General features: G+C 35.1%; 1 pseudogene; it reads right to left on the bottom strand.

Annotated features, from left to right (window-relative positions):
* Positions 1-2280: 2280 nt before the first annotated feature.
* LOC131276784 (vomeronasal type-2 receptor 116-like) overlaps positions 2281-21382 on the bottom strand; it is a 54440-nt pseudogene continuing 35338 nt past the window's right edge.

Raw genomic sequence — 21382 nt, 5'->3', positions numbered from 1 at the left:
ACTTTCTGGTTCTATGATGTTCTTTTTTGTATCTTTATAGAATAAATACTTTAAATGTATTAATGCATACATGTTGAATGAATGAACAAATGCACAGAAAATGAAATGCACACATAGCTTCACAAATAAATGCACTCTTAAATTTATTCAACTAACATATTGAACTCTAGTGTGCACAAGATCATTTGCATAGAAAACATTTCCTCTGAGGATTTAAAAAGTTAAACCCTTAATGACATTTCACAGAGGGGTAAATTCAAGGTCAGTAATTCAGTGTTAGTAATATAAACTGAAGCAGGTAAAATGGTACTTAGAAGGAGAGTGAGTAAAAATCTGATCCCATGTTCCATTTTTGGACTTCTAGTTGGCAAGTATATTCATTTTATATATTTTTGTGTGAGAGTGGAGTACAAAAAATGAATTAACATGATAATGAAAATGACTGGATGAGAGCTATACCATGGTCCGCTCCACCACTGGGAAAATGCTGTGGTTTTTTTTGCACAGAAATCTGTTAAATTTATATATCACCTTAGTCTCCAAGCCTTTGACAGTGAGCACCCCTAGGGCTAGGGGCAGTAGGGTACTTATTCATACAATATTTACACTGCAAATGATACTGATGTTGGGGGAGTATTGGTTTCTGAGTTCAAATCCTGGCATCTCAGAAGTGTTGGAGACTCAATGTCCTACTGATATGGCCCAATCAAAGCTGTATAACTCAAAATGCTACAGAGTGAGTCCAGAAACAGAACCTTTATATTTAGGTATTTATTATCCTTAAAATATAACAATTCAAATATGTAGGAAAGTAAGCAATATTCACTAAAGATTATTGGAAGATCACCATAGCCAGGAAAAGACAAATGAGTTTATATGACTAAGAGGCTTCAAAATGAGTTGGGAGGTCCTCAGAGGGGTGGTGCTAATGCACATCTCAGCAGGATCTCAGAGACAGGCAAAGGAGATACAACCCCGGCTACTGGTACTCCTGAAGGTATAGACACACCCAGGTCTTACGGTCATGGCAGATGGCTCTGGAATTTGGTGCCTTGCCAGTGAGCCCTACTTTAGAATTTGTGCTCCTGAGTTAGATGGAGTTCGACTCAGATATGACTTCTCCACACATGTCTTTTCTGACCTTTTTAATGAACCTGTGGTTGGCACTGGGGCTGGTATATGCCAAGGAGACTAGAATCTCTGGACTGTCCATGAGCTAGCTGGGCCTGAGACTCAGCAGACTTGCAACTCCTACCCTCTGGTCCATTGGACTTTCCCAGGTCAGCTGATAGGGAGGTGAGGATGGACAACCACCACACCAAGGAACTGAGAGAGTAGAGCTGAGGGCATGAGATCCCCATCCACAATCCATGCACGATCAAAGCCCCCTCTCAACTGAGAGGTGGAGAGGGCATTGGGATCCCTAGGTCCTCAGGAGAGAGAAGTAAAATATGGAGTAGAGTGGACTTACTGGTATTCTATTATAGAATTATCGTGACTCTAGCAATGGGAGAAATTATATCATTGATGTGGAGACATTGGCTGTGGGGGTTGGTGAAGGCAGGGAGAGGGAAAAGGAGGTGTGATATGGGGGCATTTTCAGGCCTTGGAATTTGTCCTGAAAGGTGTTGCAGGGACAGATGTAAAACAATATGTATCCTGCCATAACCTACTGAATGGACTAGGAGAGAGTGTAAACTGCAATGTACACTATAATCCTTGCTGTGTAACAGTGCTCCAAAATGCATTCATCAATTGCAATAGAATGTACCATACTAATGAAAGAAGTAATTAGTGTGGGAAAATTCGGGGAGGGAGAAGTGGAGGCTCCTACATTTTTTAATGTTATATTTTGTGTGATCTGTACATCTTTTAAAAATAAATAAGTATTTATAAAATCAAACAGCAACAACAATAACAAAGAAAATCTTAGCAACAGAAAAGGGAGAAATCTTTGTTGTGCTTTCCAGGATAATTAGTACAAAAGAAATTGAGAAACAAAGAACTGAAAACCAAAGTGGAAGACCATATAAATATATTCAGAACACACAAAAGTAACTAGAATATCAGTATTCAATGTTAGATTAAATGTGACCAAAAAGAGGAACAAAATGAAATTTAATGTTGAAAAGATGGAAGTTTATTGTTGTCGTTCTCGTGATATTATTAGAGAGGAGAAAAATGTGATTCACTTCATAATTGATGAAGGTAAATGCAAGCAGCATAGTGTTGATTTTCTTCAGGCCTTCTATTTGTTGGAGGAAAATACTCAATTATAACTTAAGAATGCTTATTGCCTCCAGAATGTGGTTTATACCATAGTGCATGCTGAGAGTTCCTATCTGGGCATAACAAAATAATATAGCACTTTGGGGCAAAGATGCAACCTAGTAATCCAGCACTGGAAGCCAAGATGGAGAAGATCTCCACAGCTGCCATGACCTTCCCCTTGGTGCTGTGGTAGACAGGGAGGAAAGTGACCCAAACACTGCAGAACACCAATATGCTGAAGGGTCAAGAACTTGGCTTCATTAAAGGTGTCAGGCAGGTTCCTGGCCATGAAAGCTACAGTAAGGCTCCCAAGTGCCAAGCAGCCCAGGTATCCCAGGACAAAGTAGAAGGCAGTGGGTGAGCCCTTATTGCACTCAATGATGATATAACCAGGCTCAGAGTGTGCATCTTTATCAATGAATGGGGGAGAGGTTCCCAGCCAGATGCCACAGAGTGCCATCTGGATCAGGGAGCAAATGGGAATAATAAAGTTAGGTGACCCTGACACCAAACACTGCCTCATCCTTCTCCCTGGAGCAGTGACCTTGAATGCCAGAACCACAGTGATTGTTTTGGCCAAGACAGTGGACACAGCCACGGTAAACCCAATTGCAAATGTGTTTGTCGGAGGATGCAGATGGCTGTGTTGGGCCGACCGATGAAGAGTAAGGCGCAGAGGAAGCACAGGGTGAGGGAAATGAGGAGGATGTAGCTCAGAGTCCTATTATTGGCCTTGACGATGGGAGTGTCCTGGTGCTTCACAAAAACCCCAAGAGTAACAGCAGCGAGGAAAGAGAAGCAAAGAGCTGTGCAGACCAGAGTCATCCCCAAAGGGTCTTCATAAGCCAGGAAAGTCACAACCTGTTGGATGCAGTGAGTTCTCTCACTGTTTGCATACTGATGATCTGGACATCTCACACAGTGTTCTGTATCTGACAAGAAACGCAAATTGTCATCAGACCATGTTCAATAATTCTCACCTATTCACTGGACCCAACAAAACAAAACTGGACCCAAATCGGTTCAGTTTGTGATGACTCTAAATAATTCCATGTTTTAATCTGCTTGTTATCCTTCCCCTAACCTTTCTTTTAGACCTCTGGCTTTCTTTTAGAAATTCAGTGCTTCAATTTGATAACAGTTGCACTTTATTCACTGATGAGCTTCCATTCTTTTCTTTTTTAAAATATATTTCTTCATGTGTAAAATATGGTCATAAAAGTAAACAAACCATAAGTGTACACGCTGAAGAATTATGAGGAACTGAACCTGTGGGTAACAGCACACATGCCAAGCACTAGAACATACCCAGCCTTCCAGAGGCCTCTTCTCTAACCCCTCTAAATAATTTACTCCCTTGCAAATCTCCAAACTAACTACCTTCTTGAATTCTAAGCATGTAGCTTACTTCTGCTTGGGTCCTTTGTCCAATATTATTTGTGAGATCCATTTACATAGTTCTTTCACTTTTTAAAAATTGTATGCAAAATCACTAATACATGAACTTACACAAGAACTGAATGTAATATAAAAGTTGTGAACTTACAAAACAAGCATGCATCATATCATACAGGGGTCCCATATGTCAACCCACCACCAACATGCTGCATTGTTGTGAGAAAAAATTTGTGAAGTATGGAAAAATTGTGCCAAATATATGGTATGGATGATGGCTGGTGGCAATATTCTGATGATATAATCTCATAATCTGTAACAAATATTCCCCTATGTTTTGGTGTGTTGATGAAAGGGTGTTGTATGGGAATTCTACACATGTGCTTGACTGTTTTTTAAGTGCCAGCTTTGTGAAAAATTTGTTTAAAACTAATAATTGTGTGGGTTGGTGCTAAATACTCTATTATATATGGACTATAGTTAATAGTAAGATTGTTATGATATTCTTTCATAATTTAGATTTCATTTATTTTTTAAATATATTTTTATTTTCTCTTTGCAGTCTCATTATGTGGACCCAACATATATTTCCTCTTTCCTCTACCCTCAACCACTAGTAACCTCCTCACTGCTTTCTGCTACTGGAGATTTACTCCTTTTTAACATCTCATATAAATGACATTTCACTTCCTTATTTCAAAGAGTATAACATTTGCAAGGTTCTTCCGTTTAGCAGCACATCTCAGAAATTCATTGTTCTTGTAGCCAGATCATATCCCATTGTTTGTATGTACCTCAGTTTGTTTATCCATTCATTTATTGATAGACATTGGGTCACTTCCACATGTTGACTATTGTGAAAAATGCTGCTATAACCATTGTGCACAATTATCTGTTTGAGAACATGTTTTCACTTGGTATGGGTATATACAGAGAAATGGAATTACCAGATCATGTGGTAATTCTACTCTTTAAGAAATTGACATACTGCTTTCTGCAGCAGCTGAACTATTTTACATTCCCACCACCAGTGTATAAGAGTTCCAATTTCTCTGCATCTTTCTGACATTTGTTATTTTATGTTTTTAAAACATAGTCTTTGTGGATGTGAAGTGTTATAATCTATTCTCTTACAATGCTGAATAGAATTCTATTAATACATCATCTTTTATTTATCCATTTTATAGTTGATGGATTTTTAGATTGTTTATGAGTATTGGTTATTATTAAATCTACTGCCATGAACATATTTCATACAATATGATGCTATAATTTTGGATCATATAATAAGCAAATATTCGCCATTGCAAGTAATACCATAGAGCTTTCCAAAGTTTTACACCAATTTACCATCCAGTTGTTCCATATTCTCTTCAACAATGGACACGGTAATATTTAATTTTAGCTTTTATGGGGATGTTTGGAGCTATTTTATTATGCTTTTTAACTGTAATTTCCTTGTGAATAATTAATTAAGCACTATCACATATGTGCACTGTGTGCATGGAGATATTTTGGTAAGGAGGGCTTGTTCACACATTGAACTATTTTCCTAATGAAATTTTTGCTTATCTTGTTTCTGTAGGAGCTCCCTGTATATTCTTGATGTAATTAATTGTTCACCAGATCTATTTTAATTAATTTAATCCACTTGTGTCTTGACCATTCATTGATGAACAGAAAATAACAGTATTAGTGTAGTTAACATTTATTAAATGTTACATTTGTTTTATTTAAGAAATTTTTGACTTTGAAGATGGAAAATATTCTTTTTATGTTTCTTTAATATTTTTATTTTTACATTTAGAATTCCAATTTGCCTGATTTTAATGAATCTTTATGCGACCAGTTTGTTTCTGGATATGCCATTTGGATTTTTTTTTTCTTTTCTGTCCTATGCTGAAACAACATTATTGTGACTTTATAAGAAATAAGCAACTAGAATAAGTACTTCAATTTCACTTTGTCTTAAAGTTTGTCTTAGCTAAGTTTTTCTCCTGTTTGATTTCATATGAATGATTTAATAAGTTTCAGTTGCCTCAAAAAAGTTGTGATTTTAACAGCAATTGCACTGAATCAATCAATTTGAAGTATACTGCTACCTTTACAATATTGAATACTTTCGCTTATGAATATGGTTTTCCCCTCCATTTATTTAGTCTTCTTTAAATTTTTCTGAATGATTTTCTGTATCTTTATGTGCAGAAGTCTTTCAACACTTTGCTTAATATTATTTTTAGGCATTTAACACATTCAAGATATTGTAAATATCATCATGACAATTTCATTTTAGAAAGCCTTATGACTTGCATATATAAGAAGGATTTATATTACGCTTGTATTCAGACCACTAATATCAATTTATAAAATCTTCCCAATTTTAGACTTGCACAATAAAATCCTTCACAAATTATGTCAACTATAGTTTATCCTTTCTCATAATTATTCCTTCCAATTCTTTTCCTGCCAATATTTCATTGGGAAAGAACCCCAGTGTATTAGTAGCTGTGTGAATATTGTAGATTTTTGTCTCATTATTGATCTCCCAGGGATGAATGCTTCCAAATAATGATACTTGTTAATTTTCAGAATATGTCTTTTAAGGGATTAAGATGATTCCCTTCTATTCCTATATGATAAGTGCTATTTTTGTTGTTTGTTTTAAAAACACTGGTGTGTGTTGAATTTTATTAAATGTTTTCCTGCATTCATCTAGATGACTGTTTCTACTTTTCAGGGGCATATGTACTGAATTACCTTGCTGCCATGAGAACGCATCTTTATAAAATATTGCTGGAAACTTAGGCTGCAATTTTTTCTTTGATTTGTGAGTTTATGTTTAAAAAGCAAGACACCTGTAAATGTTCTATCTTGTAATGACCTTATAAGATATTGATACATATGGTAAACACTAATCATAAAATGAATTGAGAAGTTTTCCGATTTCTTTCCTATTCCTTGTAAGAGTTTAAGTAATTAAGTATTATTTTTGCCTTGAAAGTTTGTTGGAATTCCCCAGTAAAACCATTGCTCAATATAAAAATATATGAAAATGTTTTAAACTATGAATTCAATAATTGAAGGAGACATGAAACTTTTGAGATATTTCATTTTTTCTTGGGATATGTTTTGATAACTTTTAGTTTTCTAGGTATTTGTGTATATAATTTACATTTCCAAATGTACTGGCATGAAATTATTTACACTAGACTTTTATGTTACAAAATTCTGCACAGAAGCACCTTTTTAAGTCCTGGTATTACATATTTTGCAAATTTCATTTTTTTAAATATACCATTCTAGGGATTATTAATTTTTTTCTAATTCTGGAGTTAACTTTATCTTTTTATCCTGTGTATTTTGTCCTTTATTTTGCTTCTTTCTTATATTCATATTTTCTATCTTGTCTTTTATTTATGATTTCGTTGCTTTTATAATTTTAATTTTTGATGACTACTTAGATGTTCAGCTTTTTCCACTTAAATAAATATAGTAAACTACTTAAAATTATATATTCTAGGATTATACAATTTTCTCTGAAATAGTTAGCTTTAGCTCTATACCAATGAATTGAAATGCAGCATTTTCAATTTCAAAATTTTCATAAAATCTATTGTATTATCTAAATTAAATGAGTTGCTAAAATGTGTATTTCTTAATCTTCAAACATGTGGGATTTGAAGTTGATGATTAATGCATTCTTTATATGTGCCCATGGATCATATACTTGAAACTATTTTGTACTGATGTGTACATGGATCATTTTCCCAAACTGACTAATTGCAAGGTTATATCAGTAGTCTGAACACATCTCCAAAAATAAAATAATAGTGTTTTGGAAAATTTAAATGCATATTAATCAAGAAATGGTAATCAGAAATTCCCCACTGAAGATGCCATTCCAACAAGTAATATCATGAATATGGTTAATTTTTAGAATTGTATTATGAAGAAAATATGGCACACATTTCTTTATGTTTCCATCGATATCCTCAGTGTTTTCTATGATTCAGTCATACGGATCCTTTGTTTTGCAGTTCTCTGAATCTCTGAATAATACATGCAGTGGTGATTTGCCTTTCTCTCATTCATAAGAATTCTGCCAAGAGTTTATTGCCCCTTTATTCATCTTAGATAATACTAATGCTACTGCCTCTATGAAAAACTCCTTGAAACCACTTTTCCCAATGAAATTGCAGGCTCTTAAGACTCTATACATGCACTAATTGCAGGATTTAAGGATGTACACAAAGTATCCCTATGTTTTGTCCCCTCAGCAGCTGTGAACTATGAGAAAGCAGAAAGTGAAACCCATTCATTGTGGCTGTGCTATATTGTCCTCATATAGCACACCATGGAAATACTCATTCTTAAAACCATCACAAATTTTCTGAGCATCTGTTCTTCATCTCAGGATTAGTTATGAGGAAACTGAAGATGATTAAGACCCAAGCTTTTGATACAATCTAAATATTCTTTCAAACAGGATGGAGAGCAAGTGCTTATAATACAATGTGTTAGTTACAGGATAAGGATGAAACTTAGTTTACTATTGTGGGTTCAGAAAAAGTGTTTCCTAGAAATGACATTGCCTGCAATTTGGCTAAAGCTTATCAAATAGGATAGATTATTGCAGAGGAATGTCATTCCAATGGAAAATATTATTGATTATAAAATTAAATTGCTAAATGAAGGAAGGATAAATTTTGACTCTAGTTTCCTACAGAAACTTTTCAATACCTTGTATGAGTGGGGGATAAAGGAGAGGTAGGACTTTCTTCTGGGCATGAACTTGCCTGTGTCATTGGAAATCTCATCCTCTGGGCATGCAGTACAAAGAAAGCAGCAGGCAGGCTTTCCCAACTGAGAGATTTTGCTGAATCCAGGAATGCACTTCTCACTGCATACTGAGTGGGGAGTCTGGGAAGAAAATAAAAAAATGTGTTAACAACTGTGTCTTTAATTCTCCAAAATATAACACTGCTAGTGGTTTTGACTCAAACACAAATTTAAATTTTAAATACACAAATCAATTTATCTGGAAGGATTTCATTTTCATTGTAACATGTGAAATACATAATAATTTACAAATACATTATTTGAATAAATGTGTTCTTACCAACCATTTGACACTGGGTAAGAAAAATTTTCAAGTTGAAATGTAAGATGTTAAATACCCACATGTGGCAATTTACTAAGCAGTAAGGAGGAAGAAATCCCCTATAAAGAGATTTTCTTCTACGTAATACAAAATATGACGATTGAGACATACTCACCTCTGAAAATCCTGCGTTCCACTCAATCATCTCCTCAGATTTTGAAAATTGTTCATCATGTGGCACATCTGAGGCAAACTCTCCTACTTTAACTTTTAGAGCAAAACTTTCTGGGAAATTCCAAAAGTTAAGAATGTCAAAACTGGCATCAAATTTCCTTGCCTCATCCAAAATCATGCGGTCACCAACAGGATTTATAAATTGTATGTTTTTCAGAAATGGGTGCAGCTAAAAGAGACATCATTTTGTGAGGGAGTTTGTCCAAAGATTAAAGATTGAAAATCCAAATTAGGGAACATACATGAACCTATGTGAGCCCTGCTTCAAAATGCAAATTAATTATTAGCATCTAATGAACTAAAAGAATTAAAAGTGAATGGAGGGAAGATGGGAAAATATGTTGGCCAGGTAAGGAGTTACAAATGTCAGCTTGTCTTACAAGGCAATTAAGAAGCACCCAGAACTATCTAAAGCACCTGTTTTGGGGCACCTGGAGGACTGTGGAGCAGCCTGCAACTTCTTTGAAATTGGAAGCACCACTTTGAAAAAATGGCAGAGGAAGAGTCTTGGGTGTCAACTTCAGCTCCTGATTATTAAACTCTACTGGATAAAGTATAATCCTAAGAACAGCTAAAGTTTGAAACTGCCCAAGTCAGAAAAAGAACAGTAGCCTCCCTTTTAAATCTCTCTGGCATGATGGGAGGCAGGGTTGACAGAAAATCACAGTGAAGGTAGGGACTGGCTTTTTTCCACCAGAATTGAATAGCAGCCCTAGCCTAGGCTCCAGCCCCAGCTCTGGCAGGGAGGGAGCTGAGGAGACCTGGACCAACCTCTCCCTGTAACCACAGGTGATTTTGACAAGTACAGAATGAATAGTTGGAAGGCTTGGACTGCTGTTTTGTAATCACTTTCAATTCCATCTTCACCTTTGCTCCCCAAATAGGATAGGAGGGGAGCTGGTTTTCCTCAGCCTTTCTGGGCAATGGTAGGCACTTTTGGATTGCATAGACTGAACTGGTGAGGATCTTTTGATCTGCCCCAACTTCCAATAGTTAAGGGAGGGTCTGATGTTTCCAAGCCTTTCAGGTTGCATGGCCTGAACATTTGGTCACCTGTGGGTACACTCCTGTGACCCAAAAGGATAGGAGCATGCTGGCATTTTGTCAGTCTCTCTGGGCAATGGAAGACACTTCTGGCTTGCATGGAATGAACTGTTAGGTGCCTCTGGATCCACCCCCACATGCTCCAAGATATAGCGTGTACTGGTGTTTCCTCAGTCACTCCAGGTATTGGTAGGCACAGACTAAACTGGGGAGTGTCAGTGATTCTGGTATCACCCCCTAAACAGCAGTTCCTCAGGGCAACTGCAGCCATATTTGGCCCAAATGAATATGATTGTTGGGCACTCCAGAGGGTCATTCCCCACCCCCAGCAGGGAGAGGTCCTGGAGCTATGTCAGTCTACCTTGGCCTCACATTTTGAACCTACATGACAAAGATTGAAGCCCATACCTGAACCTCTACCCCCACCCATAGCAGGGGAGGAAGGGTCCTGATGCTTCATCTGTCTCTTTGGGCAACTACAGACAATCTTTGCCTGAACAACTTGGATTACTATGCATGGCTGAGGTTCTGTCCCTACTCGCGGCAGAGAAGAAATATTGGAGAAGCTTAATCAGCACCAGGGCAACACAAGCAGCTTACACCTACAAGCTTACAGCATCAAGTTCATCCTCAGCTTCTATTACAACACCACCAAAAGAGAAAAGGCAATAAGGGTCTAGAGTAAAAGCAGAAACTGCATCCATTATAAATAAATCTTGTAAGCCAGATGCCAAGGTACCAAAACAAACAAACAACCAAAAAGAATACAATCCATAACAAGAAACAGAAAGATATGAGCCATTTAAAGGATCTAGATAACCCTCCAGATGACAAAGGATTTGACACTGCTAATCCTAGACTTCAAACAAATCTCCTTAATAAAATCAATGAGATGGATAAAGGGAGTAAGGATATTAAGAAGACACTGTGTGAGCATAAAGAAAAAATTGAAAGTATTCATAGAATAACAACAGATCCTATGAGAATGATTCAATAAATGAAATTAAACACACACTGGAGGCATATAACATCAGATTTGAGGAGGGAGAAGAAAAGTTCTTTGAACTTGAAGGTATCACTTCTAAAAGTAAACATACAAAAGAACAAAGATAGGAAAGAACAGAAATAATTAACTGAGTCTCATTCAACTAAATGGCAGAAAGAGACATGGAAAGACATATATCATTTGTTTTCTAGCAGGAGAAGATAAGGGAAAAGGGACAGGATTATTTGAAGAAATAGTAGTAGAAAATTTCACAACCCTATTGAAGGACTTAGATATCCATGTCCAAGAAGTAAAATATACTGCCATCTGAATAAATCCAAATAAATCACCTCCAAAACATACAGTAATCAGAATGTCAAATACCAAAAACAACAAGGGAATTCTGAGAGCAGTAAAAGAAAAGTGATATATAACATAAAAGGGATACCAAATAAAATTGATGATTTCTCCTTGAAAACAATGGATAAAATAAGAAAGTGGCATGATATATTTAAGATACTGCTTGAGAAAAAAATACCAGCCAAGACTTTATATCTGGTGAAATTGTCTTTCAAAAATGAGGGTGAGTTTAGAAGAGCCATAGAAAAACAGTAGCTGAGAGAGTTTATTACAGAGACTAGAATTATAGGAAATACTCAAGAGAGTGCTAGACTCTGAAAAGAAAAAAAAAGGAGACAGTCTTGAAAGAGAGTCTAGAAATGAAGAATATATCAGTGTAATTAAGTAAAAGTGCCGAAAGAGTGGCGAAAATAAAATATGATTGATAAAACCCAAAGCTTAAAAAGGGTTAAATAAGAACTGATTTTACTGGAATAACATTAAATATTAATGAATTAAAGTCCCAGTCAAAAGTCACAGAATGATGGAATGGATAAGAAAATATGAGCCATTTATAGGCTGTCTGCAAGAGTCTCACCTTAAAACCCAGATACAAAGAGATTGAACATGAAAGACTAGAAAAAGATATTCCCTGCATGCAGTAAACAAAAAAAGAATGCTTGAGCAGCTCTACTCATATTGGATGGAATAGACTTTAAAAGCAAAGTTTTCATTACAGTCAAGGAAGGACATTATATATTAATAAAAGGTACAATACACCATGAAGAAGTAATAGCCATAAATGTATGTAGACCTAAGCAATATGTCCCAAGGTACATGGAAAAGCTGAAAGGAGAAAAGTTAGCTCTACAATAATAGTGAAGACTTCAATACACCACTCTCAGCATTGGCGAGAACATTTGCACAGAGGATCGATGAAGAAACAAAGTGCTTGAATAATAAGACAAATGGTTTAAATCCACTGGACATACACAGTGCAATACATCCAAATACAGCAGAGTACACATTTTTTCAAGTGCTCATGGATCTTTTTTCAGAAAGACTGTATGATGGATCACAAAGCAGATCTCAATAAATTCAACAAGATCTAAATTATACAAAACACTTTCTCGGATAATAATGGAATGAAGTTGGAAATTCGCAAGAGGTAGAAAAGTGGGAAATTTACAAATATGTGAACATTAAACATCACATTATTAAATAATCTGGGGGTCAAATATGAAATTTTGAGTAAATCCACAAATAGCATGACATGAATGGAAATAAGAACACACCATATCTGAACCTATTGGATGCAATCAAGGCAGTGCTGAGAAGGAAATTTAAAGTCCTCAATGCTTACATTTAAAGGAAGAAAGAGGTAAAGTCAATAACCTAACACCTCAACTGGAGAAACTAGGACAGCAAAGTAGTGACAAAGCAAGTAGAAGGAAAAAAAAAATAAGAAAGATGAGAAGAGAAATAAATGAATTTGACAACAACAGAAAAAGTAGATAGAATTAACAAAATCAAAATTTGGTTCTTCAGGAAGATAAACAAAATTGATAAACACATATGTAGACTGCTAAAGGAAAATATAGAGAAGATACAAATAAATGAAATACAAAATGAAAATGGAGACATTACTACCGACCACACAGAAATAAAAGACAGCATAAGGGGATCCTATGAACAATTGTATGCCAGAAAACCAGACAATTTAGAGGAAAGGAATAAATTCCTAGGAATGCACAAACTATGCTGTTTCTAAATGAAATAGAAGACCTCAAAAAACTAATCACAAATAAAGAGATTGAAACACTCCTCAAAAAAAAAAACAAAAACAAAATGAAAATCGCATGACCAGATGGTTTCACGGGTGAGTTCTTCCTAGCATTCAAAGAAAATTTAATAGCAATCTTACTCAAGTGTCTCCAAAAGTTTCAACAACAAGGAATGATTCCAAACTCATTTGAGGAAGTCAATATCACCCTCATAGCAAAGCCAGATAAAGATATTTGGAAAAAAGAAAATTACAACCCCATTTCTCCAATGAGTATGTATGCAAATATCCTCAACAAAACACTGGATAATTGAGTTCACTGACACATTAAAATAATTATTCATTATGATCAAGTGGGTGTTAATGAAGCAAGAAAGTGTGGTCCAACACCAGAAAAACAATCAACATAGCACAGCATATTAATAAATCAAAGAGGAAAAATCAAATGACCTTATTGATTGATGCAGTAAAGGCATTTACCAAAACAAAGCATCTCTTCTAAATAAAAATATTACAGAAGATAGGAATTGAAGGAAACTTTCTCAACATGACAAAGGCCATATATGAAAAACCTTCAGCTAACATTGTAGTGAAAGATGAAAGACTGAAAGCTTTAAAAGTGAGACCATGAAGAAGAAAAGAGTGCCGACTGTCACTGTTGATTTTCAATATACTGTTAAAGATTTTAGGTATAATGATCAGGAAAAAAGTAAATAAAAAGCATCCGTATTGAAAAGGAAGAAGTCAAATTTCACTACTGCAGGTGATATATTCTTATATCTATCTAGTACATCCAAAAAAATCTACAATAAAGTTGCAGGAGCTAATAAAAAGTTTCAGTAGATTGTGAGGATACAAGATCAATATGCATAAATGAGTGATATGTCTATACAATTGTAATGCCACAATCGGAAGGATGAAGTAGAAAAATTCCATTTAAAATAGCAAATAAGAGAATCTCATATTTAGGAATAAATTTCAACATAAAGTAAAACACATATTCAAAAAACTATAATGCATTGTTAAGAGAATTTTTAAAAAGATAAAAAATTGGAAGATCTTTCAATGCTCATGGATTGGAAGACTATATATAATTAAGATGCCAATTTAACCAAATTGTTATGCAGATTTAATGCAATCCCAATAAGAATTCCACCAGCGTTTTTGTAATTTTACGATTACAAAATTTTATTTGGAAGGGTAAGGATCCATATTATGGCCTGAAACATGTTCAAAAGGAAAAGTGAAGTTGGAGGACTCTCACATCCAGACTTAAAATCATATTACCTAGCTACAGTGGTAACAGTATCACGGAACAGGCATAAAGATACACACATAGACCAACAGAAATGAACTGACTGTTCAGAAACTGACCCTCACATCGATGGTCCAGTGATTTTTGAGAACCCACCCTGCGGGGCAAAACAGCCTATTGAGCAAAAGCTGCTGGGAGACTGGATATCCATAGCCAAAATAAAGAAACAGGATGCCTATCTCATATATTGTACAAAAAATGAACAAAAAATGGATGAAAGGAAAGCAAAAACCATAAAGCTTCTCAGGGAAATGTTGAAAAATGTCTTCAAGATCTGGAAACAAGCTATGCATTCTTAAACCTTACACTGAAAGCACAAGCATCAAAGAAAAATAGGGATAAATGGGACATCCTGAAACCTAAACGCTTTTGTGATTCAAAGGAAATTGCCAGGAAGCTGAAAAGGCAGCCTGTTAAATGCGAGAAAATATTTGGAAACAAGATATCTGATAAAGATATAATTTCCATTCAATTTAAAGAGATCATCCAACTCAAAGGTAAAAGAGGAGGGATCCAAATTAAAAATGGGCTAAAGATTTAAAAAGCCATTTCTCCAAAGAGGACATTGGAAATTCAAATGGACAAAAAGAACATTAAAAAAAGTTCCATGACACTATCAAGGAAATGTAAATCAAAATGACAATGAGGTATTATCTCACACCTAATAGATCAGTCATTATAACTTAAATTAGAATACATTAATTGCTGGGAGGATGTGGAGAAATAAGAGTACTCCTTCACTGTTGGTGGGACTGTAAAATGGTGCAGTCTCTGTGGAAGACAGTTTGGCAATTCCTTAGGAATTTAAATATAGATAACTGCTGTATGACCCAGCATTCCTTTACTAGGGATATAACTAGAAGAACTGAACATTGTGAGACACACAGACATCTGCAGAGCAATGTTCATAGTGGCATTATTCACAATTATCAAAAGGCGAAAATGATCCAAGTGTCCATCAGCCAATGAATGGTACAAAAAAACCTGGTTTATACATATGCTGGAATACAATGCTGTGGTAAGAAGAAATGAAATTGGGACACTTATGAAAATATGGACGAATCTTGAAGACATTATGCTACATGAAGTAAGGCAGAAAATAAGGACAAATATTGCATAATCTTATTAATATGAACTAAATATGAAAAATAAATGCATGGAGATAAATTCTAAGTGGAAGTTATTAGGAGATGAGAGGCGGACTGAAAAGGACTACTGATGCTTTATGTACATTGAATTTTAATTAACTTGACTCTAAAACTCGGAAACGGATATATGTGATGGTGACATATTAAAATGAATAGTAGTTGATTTGTAAATGGGATTGCGGCTGAAAGGGTAGTCTAGGGATATAAAAGTCAAATGAAAGTAAGCTAGAGAATAATCTAGGGGCTGAATAACAGTGAATCCAGAGCTGGATGACAATTATGGTTGATGGATCAGGTGTAAGGGTGTCCTTCTGTGAGCTATTCTAGATGTGTGTCACTATTTCAATGTGGTGAGAATGTGGATAAGCATGGGAAAAATACAATTAGTGTGACCCCTTGACTGTGGTTATCAGCATTCCGGTAATATTCTCAACTCAATGCCAAAAATATACTGTGTTGATAATGGTGAGGTATGGAAAAGTTTGGCATATGTACACTCTGGACAACAATTATTGATAATAGTCTGATTATATTATCTCATAATCCATATTAAATATTCCACCGCTGTGTGATGTGTTGGTGAATATATGTTGCATGGGAATTCTGAACACATGTATGATTGTTTTGTAACTTCACAACCTCTATAATAAAAAAAATATAAAAAATAATGTGGAGGTTTGGGGGAAAATATACCAAATATAAGATATGGACTATAATTATTAGTAATATTTTGATGACACCCTTGCATAGCTTGTAACAAAAGTTTCAAAACAATGCAAGATGTTGGTGGTGGTGTGAAGTATGGGACCGATGTATGATATGCATGGCTGTTTTGTAAATTCATAGCTTTTACTATACACTTACTGTTTTTCCATTTTCATGTATGAATATTTCAATAAAATAAAATGTATGGCGGTCTAACATGTCATAAAGTCAATAAAATAATACTCAGCTTGTGCAGAAAACTTCAAAGACAAGATAATAATACAATCTATAGATGTGGGTTGCAGAAAATCTTAATGTAGATTATACCTAACCATACTCATTTACTCTTTGAATTCTCCCAGAGTATCATATTGCAAAGCATGGCTATCAATATCTAAAGTGGTTGTAGAACTAAATGTGATAATATAAGTATAATACAAAGCACTGTCTAAGAAGTCTAAAAAGAATTAATTCCTGTTGTCATTTAAGTGCCTCGTGGAAGATGTCTTGATATTTACTATTTAAAACATTATTTGGGAAGGATGTTGAGGTCCTTAGTAACAAAAATTTTGAGTTTGATTGTAAACTCATTTCCTCCATGCCAATGGCATTTTCTTTTTGATGACCATTTCTACCTAAGACTAGATTTACCTCCTAGACGCTAAAACAAGTACAGTGAATTCTGGGATTTTGGAGAAAAAAGCCTAATCTATAATCTTGAGCACATACGGCACTCTAAGAAAGTCACATTTATGATATGTTCTAAAAAACACGTGCTATCAAATGGAAGAGACATTACCTGTCAAGGCTCAACAATAAGCCCATCTCCATTTCCCACTGACTGCATTTCTACTTGTTGAAGAAGCATTTCCTGAAGGCTCTGAGCTACAGCATACACTGCATTATATGCATTATAACTTCCTTCATTCATGTCCTTGTCAAACTGCCACCAAGGCATCAACTGCAAGGAGGCATTGGGAGGACAATTTTCCAGAGTGTTACAGTCAGATTCAGAAATCAAGCAATCAAAAGACATGACCCACAATTTAGTAAGGTGAAAGTCTTCTGGGTATTTCACAGGGTTAACAGTCTGGATAAAAGTTTTGAAACCCGGTATCTCACCATGGTGCTGTGAAAAAATGAGGGTCCCATGGAATGAGTCAAGGAAAAAGTCTCCTTCACTTGTGGTAACATCCCATTTTGAGGTTGTGATCCAGACTTTCCCTATCACTAACAATCTCCATCTACAAAAACTCAAACCCATTAATGAGTCAGAGTCACCATAAATGACAACCACTTTCGCTGATGATTCTTTGATACGTAAATGATACGTCCAGTGGAATGAGAAATATGATCTCTCAGTGACGCGGATCATTTCCACAAAGGCTGCACAGACTCCATTCCTGTCCATCTCTTCTCTCAAGTCCCATAGAAACTGGATACCTCTCTTGTCTTCTGAGATGACTAGCCCCACCCAGGTCCACCTGAAAAGCAGCATCAGTGAAACCATGCCAGGGGCCAGAGAGGTATCCTTGGGAGCCATCTGGTAGATTGATGAAAACTGGCCATCATCACTCAGATTACGATCATAAAAGCCATAGGTAAGCTACGGGGTAAGGGGAAATTAAATCCATGTGAAGAAGAGAATTGGTGAACTACCCTCTTAAACCCAATAAATATTCAGCATTCTTAGAAACAGAGAAGGAAAGACTTGTACTTTCTATTTTCTAATCATCTTCTAATTCCTGGGAGAGTTCTAGAAAATAATTCATCAGTATTTGAGTTCTGGGGAACTACTTTGTCTCTTCCCCCCTTGCCTGTTTTGTTTTTTTTCCCCTTCCTTATCTTTTTTAAATGTTACATTCAAAAAATATGAGGTTCCCATAAATCCCCCATGTCCCTCACTCCCCTTGCATTTATATCTGTTCCATATAAAGGTCATGTGCACATCCCACCAACTCTCTGTATAATGGTCACACCCTTTCAGAGATGTACAAACATGCTTCCGTATTTGAACTTTCCTTTTAAGTTTCCTGAAAATTGCAACAAAGGATACTTGATTTATTCTCCCCCCACTCCACCCAGGCTTACCTGTGGAATTTTGTAGAGTTCCAGCAGTGTCCCAACCTGAACGGAAAGTGCCCATGTTATTCCTGTAAGGGCTGCTACCGACTTGCTTTTTTTCCTACAGTTGTAATTAGAGTTGTACTTGTCCAGCACAGATTGCCAAATGATGGGAGTTTCCAAAGTCCTCTGTTCACTGTGCATGGCATTGTAGATATCAAATCCCAGGGAAATATTGGGTAATAGATTGGGGTTCCTGTTGATCTTTTCGATGGCAAAAAGCATGGCCAGAACATACTGGTAGTTCTTGGTTAGAAACCTTTGTGGTGGGCACAGGGATATGTAGGCAAAAGACACAAATCATGATTATCTACTAATCCAATTCAATGACCAAATTAAGGAGGAAAACACACTGAATTCAATCTAGACTCAGTCTTCTGAATTTGCAGAATTTTAGCTAATGCTAAAACCTAAAAATTTCTATAAAGCCCTAACTGAAATTCAACCTATGTGGGGAAAGTTGGGAGTAGCGACAATGGAAAATGTAATGAGTGGAAAAGCAGACCACCTTCATGGTAGGATTTGTTCTTTAATTCTGGAACCAAAACCCTTTTTTCATATTAATATATCATTAAATGGTTTGTAGAATGTCAGCAATATTGTCATGAGTTTGAAGAGGGATTAATTCCAACTACAGTGTGAATCTCCTTGACAGATCAGATCCACAAAACAGGCAGAAGTGGATGGGACAGACAGAGTGACCCACAGAAGACTGACAGTCAATTAGCCTAAACATTTACCCCACCAAATTTTGGATCTTTCCTCATCAAAAATCAATGAACTATGAAGAGTCTCAGAGACCCAGTGAAGGAGGAATCAGGCAAGGTAGGAAGATTTGGGAGAAAAAAAATGATGGAGAAGGAATTGAATATTACGTTTACCTAATAGGAGAGGAAAAACTTTAGGGTCTAAGACCAACAGCATCATAAATTCTAAAAAGTCTATCATCTGTTTGCTAACTAAAAAAATAAAATCCTATTATTAATAATTAATCAAGATTTTTTTCCAAATAATCCTTATTCTTTTCATCTTTTCTGCAGCTTGTAGTAAGTTCCCATTTATTTATTAGGAAATCATCATCCAGACCAAAGGAAATACCTTTCATTTTTATTACTTTTATCTGAAATTGCAAAAAAAATAAAAATATCTTGTATTTCTTTCAAAAGTCCTTTTGTTCAGGTTTGATTAAAATATGACTAACTGTAGCTTACTGCACCCTGTATGTTTGACAAGAATGGATATTTTTCAGTAGTAGCACACAGGTATCCAAATGTGCTCAATAAATCAAACTTGTTATTCTTTTATCAAATAGAATTTGTATTTCTTAGATATATGTTATCATTTGTTTGAGAGATAAATGTTGAAAATTTCCACTATGATAACTTATTTTATATTTTCTTGTTTCTTTTTTGCTTTATTCATCTTAGGGTTTTATATCTTCATTAATATAAAACAACAACTATACAATTTTAATGATTTGAGTGTTTTTGTCATTATGAATTTGCCATTTGATTCTTAATGATGCATTTGATCCTTATCCATTTTGTCTGATATAAATATATCTACCTCTGATTTATTTTGATTCTTATCTTCCTTGGGAGCCTTTACCTCTAATTCCATATGTTGCCTTTCATATTTTCCTTTCCCCCCCAAATGTCTTGTAAATAAAAATATGGAAAATGCATGGTACAGGTTTTATGAAAATAAATTGAATTACCTAGTGAGAAATGCTTTCACAATACTGAAAAAGAAAGAAATAATTTAAGAAAATTGAACAACTTCTAACTGAACATATTATTTTAGGAGAAGAGTTGTTACTGAATATGCTTAAAAACACAAACCCTCTTAACATTAGAATATAGACTTTGCTTAAATCAGAGACAGTGAATCAATTGAAAGTAGGTGAAAGTCAGGGATGGTTGAATCACCCCCACCCAGGGACTCATCTCCACATTCCATACTCTCTCCTTGCAGTCTGAATGAATCCTCACTATTAGCGAAATTTACTTATGAGTGTCATTTTCCTCATGTATAGTTGGATGAATATTGCTAAAGATTCCTTGCACAAAAAGCACTCATTTTAAAATCAAGAATATATATAAGTTCTGTAGGTGCCAGAATTATTACCTTGTTGGATTTCTAGTCAGTTAGATAATGCAATAAAATAACAGGTAAAAAACAATGGAAAGAGTAATGAGTCACAGTATTTTGCTGTGGATAAGGTTGTTCACATAGGAACTCCAGTAATGAATGTGATAAGGTAATGTACTTCATAAGGTGGTAATCAAACAAATAGATAAAAGTCAATGGTTTTTCAATATATACCAAGAGCTTATAGAAGCTTTTTGGGAAGATATATATGATAGCAATAGATTTAGACATTACTGCATCTCCTGTGGATAAGATTATAAATCTCTTATCAAGGAATATAAAAACATTGAAAACAATATTGCAAAGGTACAAACAAATCTACAAAATTTCTATAAAAGTTAACACAGGATAAATATTGTATGATGGTGTTATTATGAACTAAATATGTTGTATACAATCATGGAGTTAATAATTAGAAAATAGAATGAGGGTAGGGAATAGACAGTTTTTAACAAATTGCTGAATTGTTAAAAAGTTGCTTGTAAATCTTTGGAAAGGAATAGTAGTGGAAAAAGCACATCATAGTGTTAGTAACTAGCACAGAGCTTTTATACGGATATGATTAAGGATGAAAAGTAAAATCTAAGTACATGTACATTACTAGAAGGATAACTAAAAAAATTAACATTGGGTTATATAACATAATAAAACCTCATGAGAAATATGAATATGGGTGATATTGCATGTTTAAAACCATTTCTACAAAATATAAATGCCAATGAACTAAATAAAAAGAGTATAGCAGCTAGATACAGTAGAAGAAACATAGAAAGATTGAGCAGTGTTG

The sequence above is a fragment of the Dasypus novemcinctus genome, chromosome 30 (assembly GCF_030445035.2).
Source record: "Dasypus novemcinctus isolate mDasNov1 chromosome 30, mDasNov1.1.hap2, whole genome shotgun sequence".
Taxonomy (NCBI): Eukaryota; Metazoa; Chordata; class Mammalia; order Cingulata; family Dasypodidae; genus Dasypus; species Dasypus novemcinctus.
Note: the sequence above shows the minus strand (reverse complement) of the source record. Positions and strands in the feature narration are given on the sequence as shown.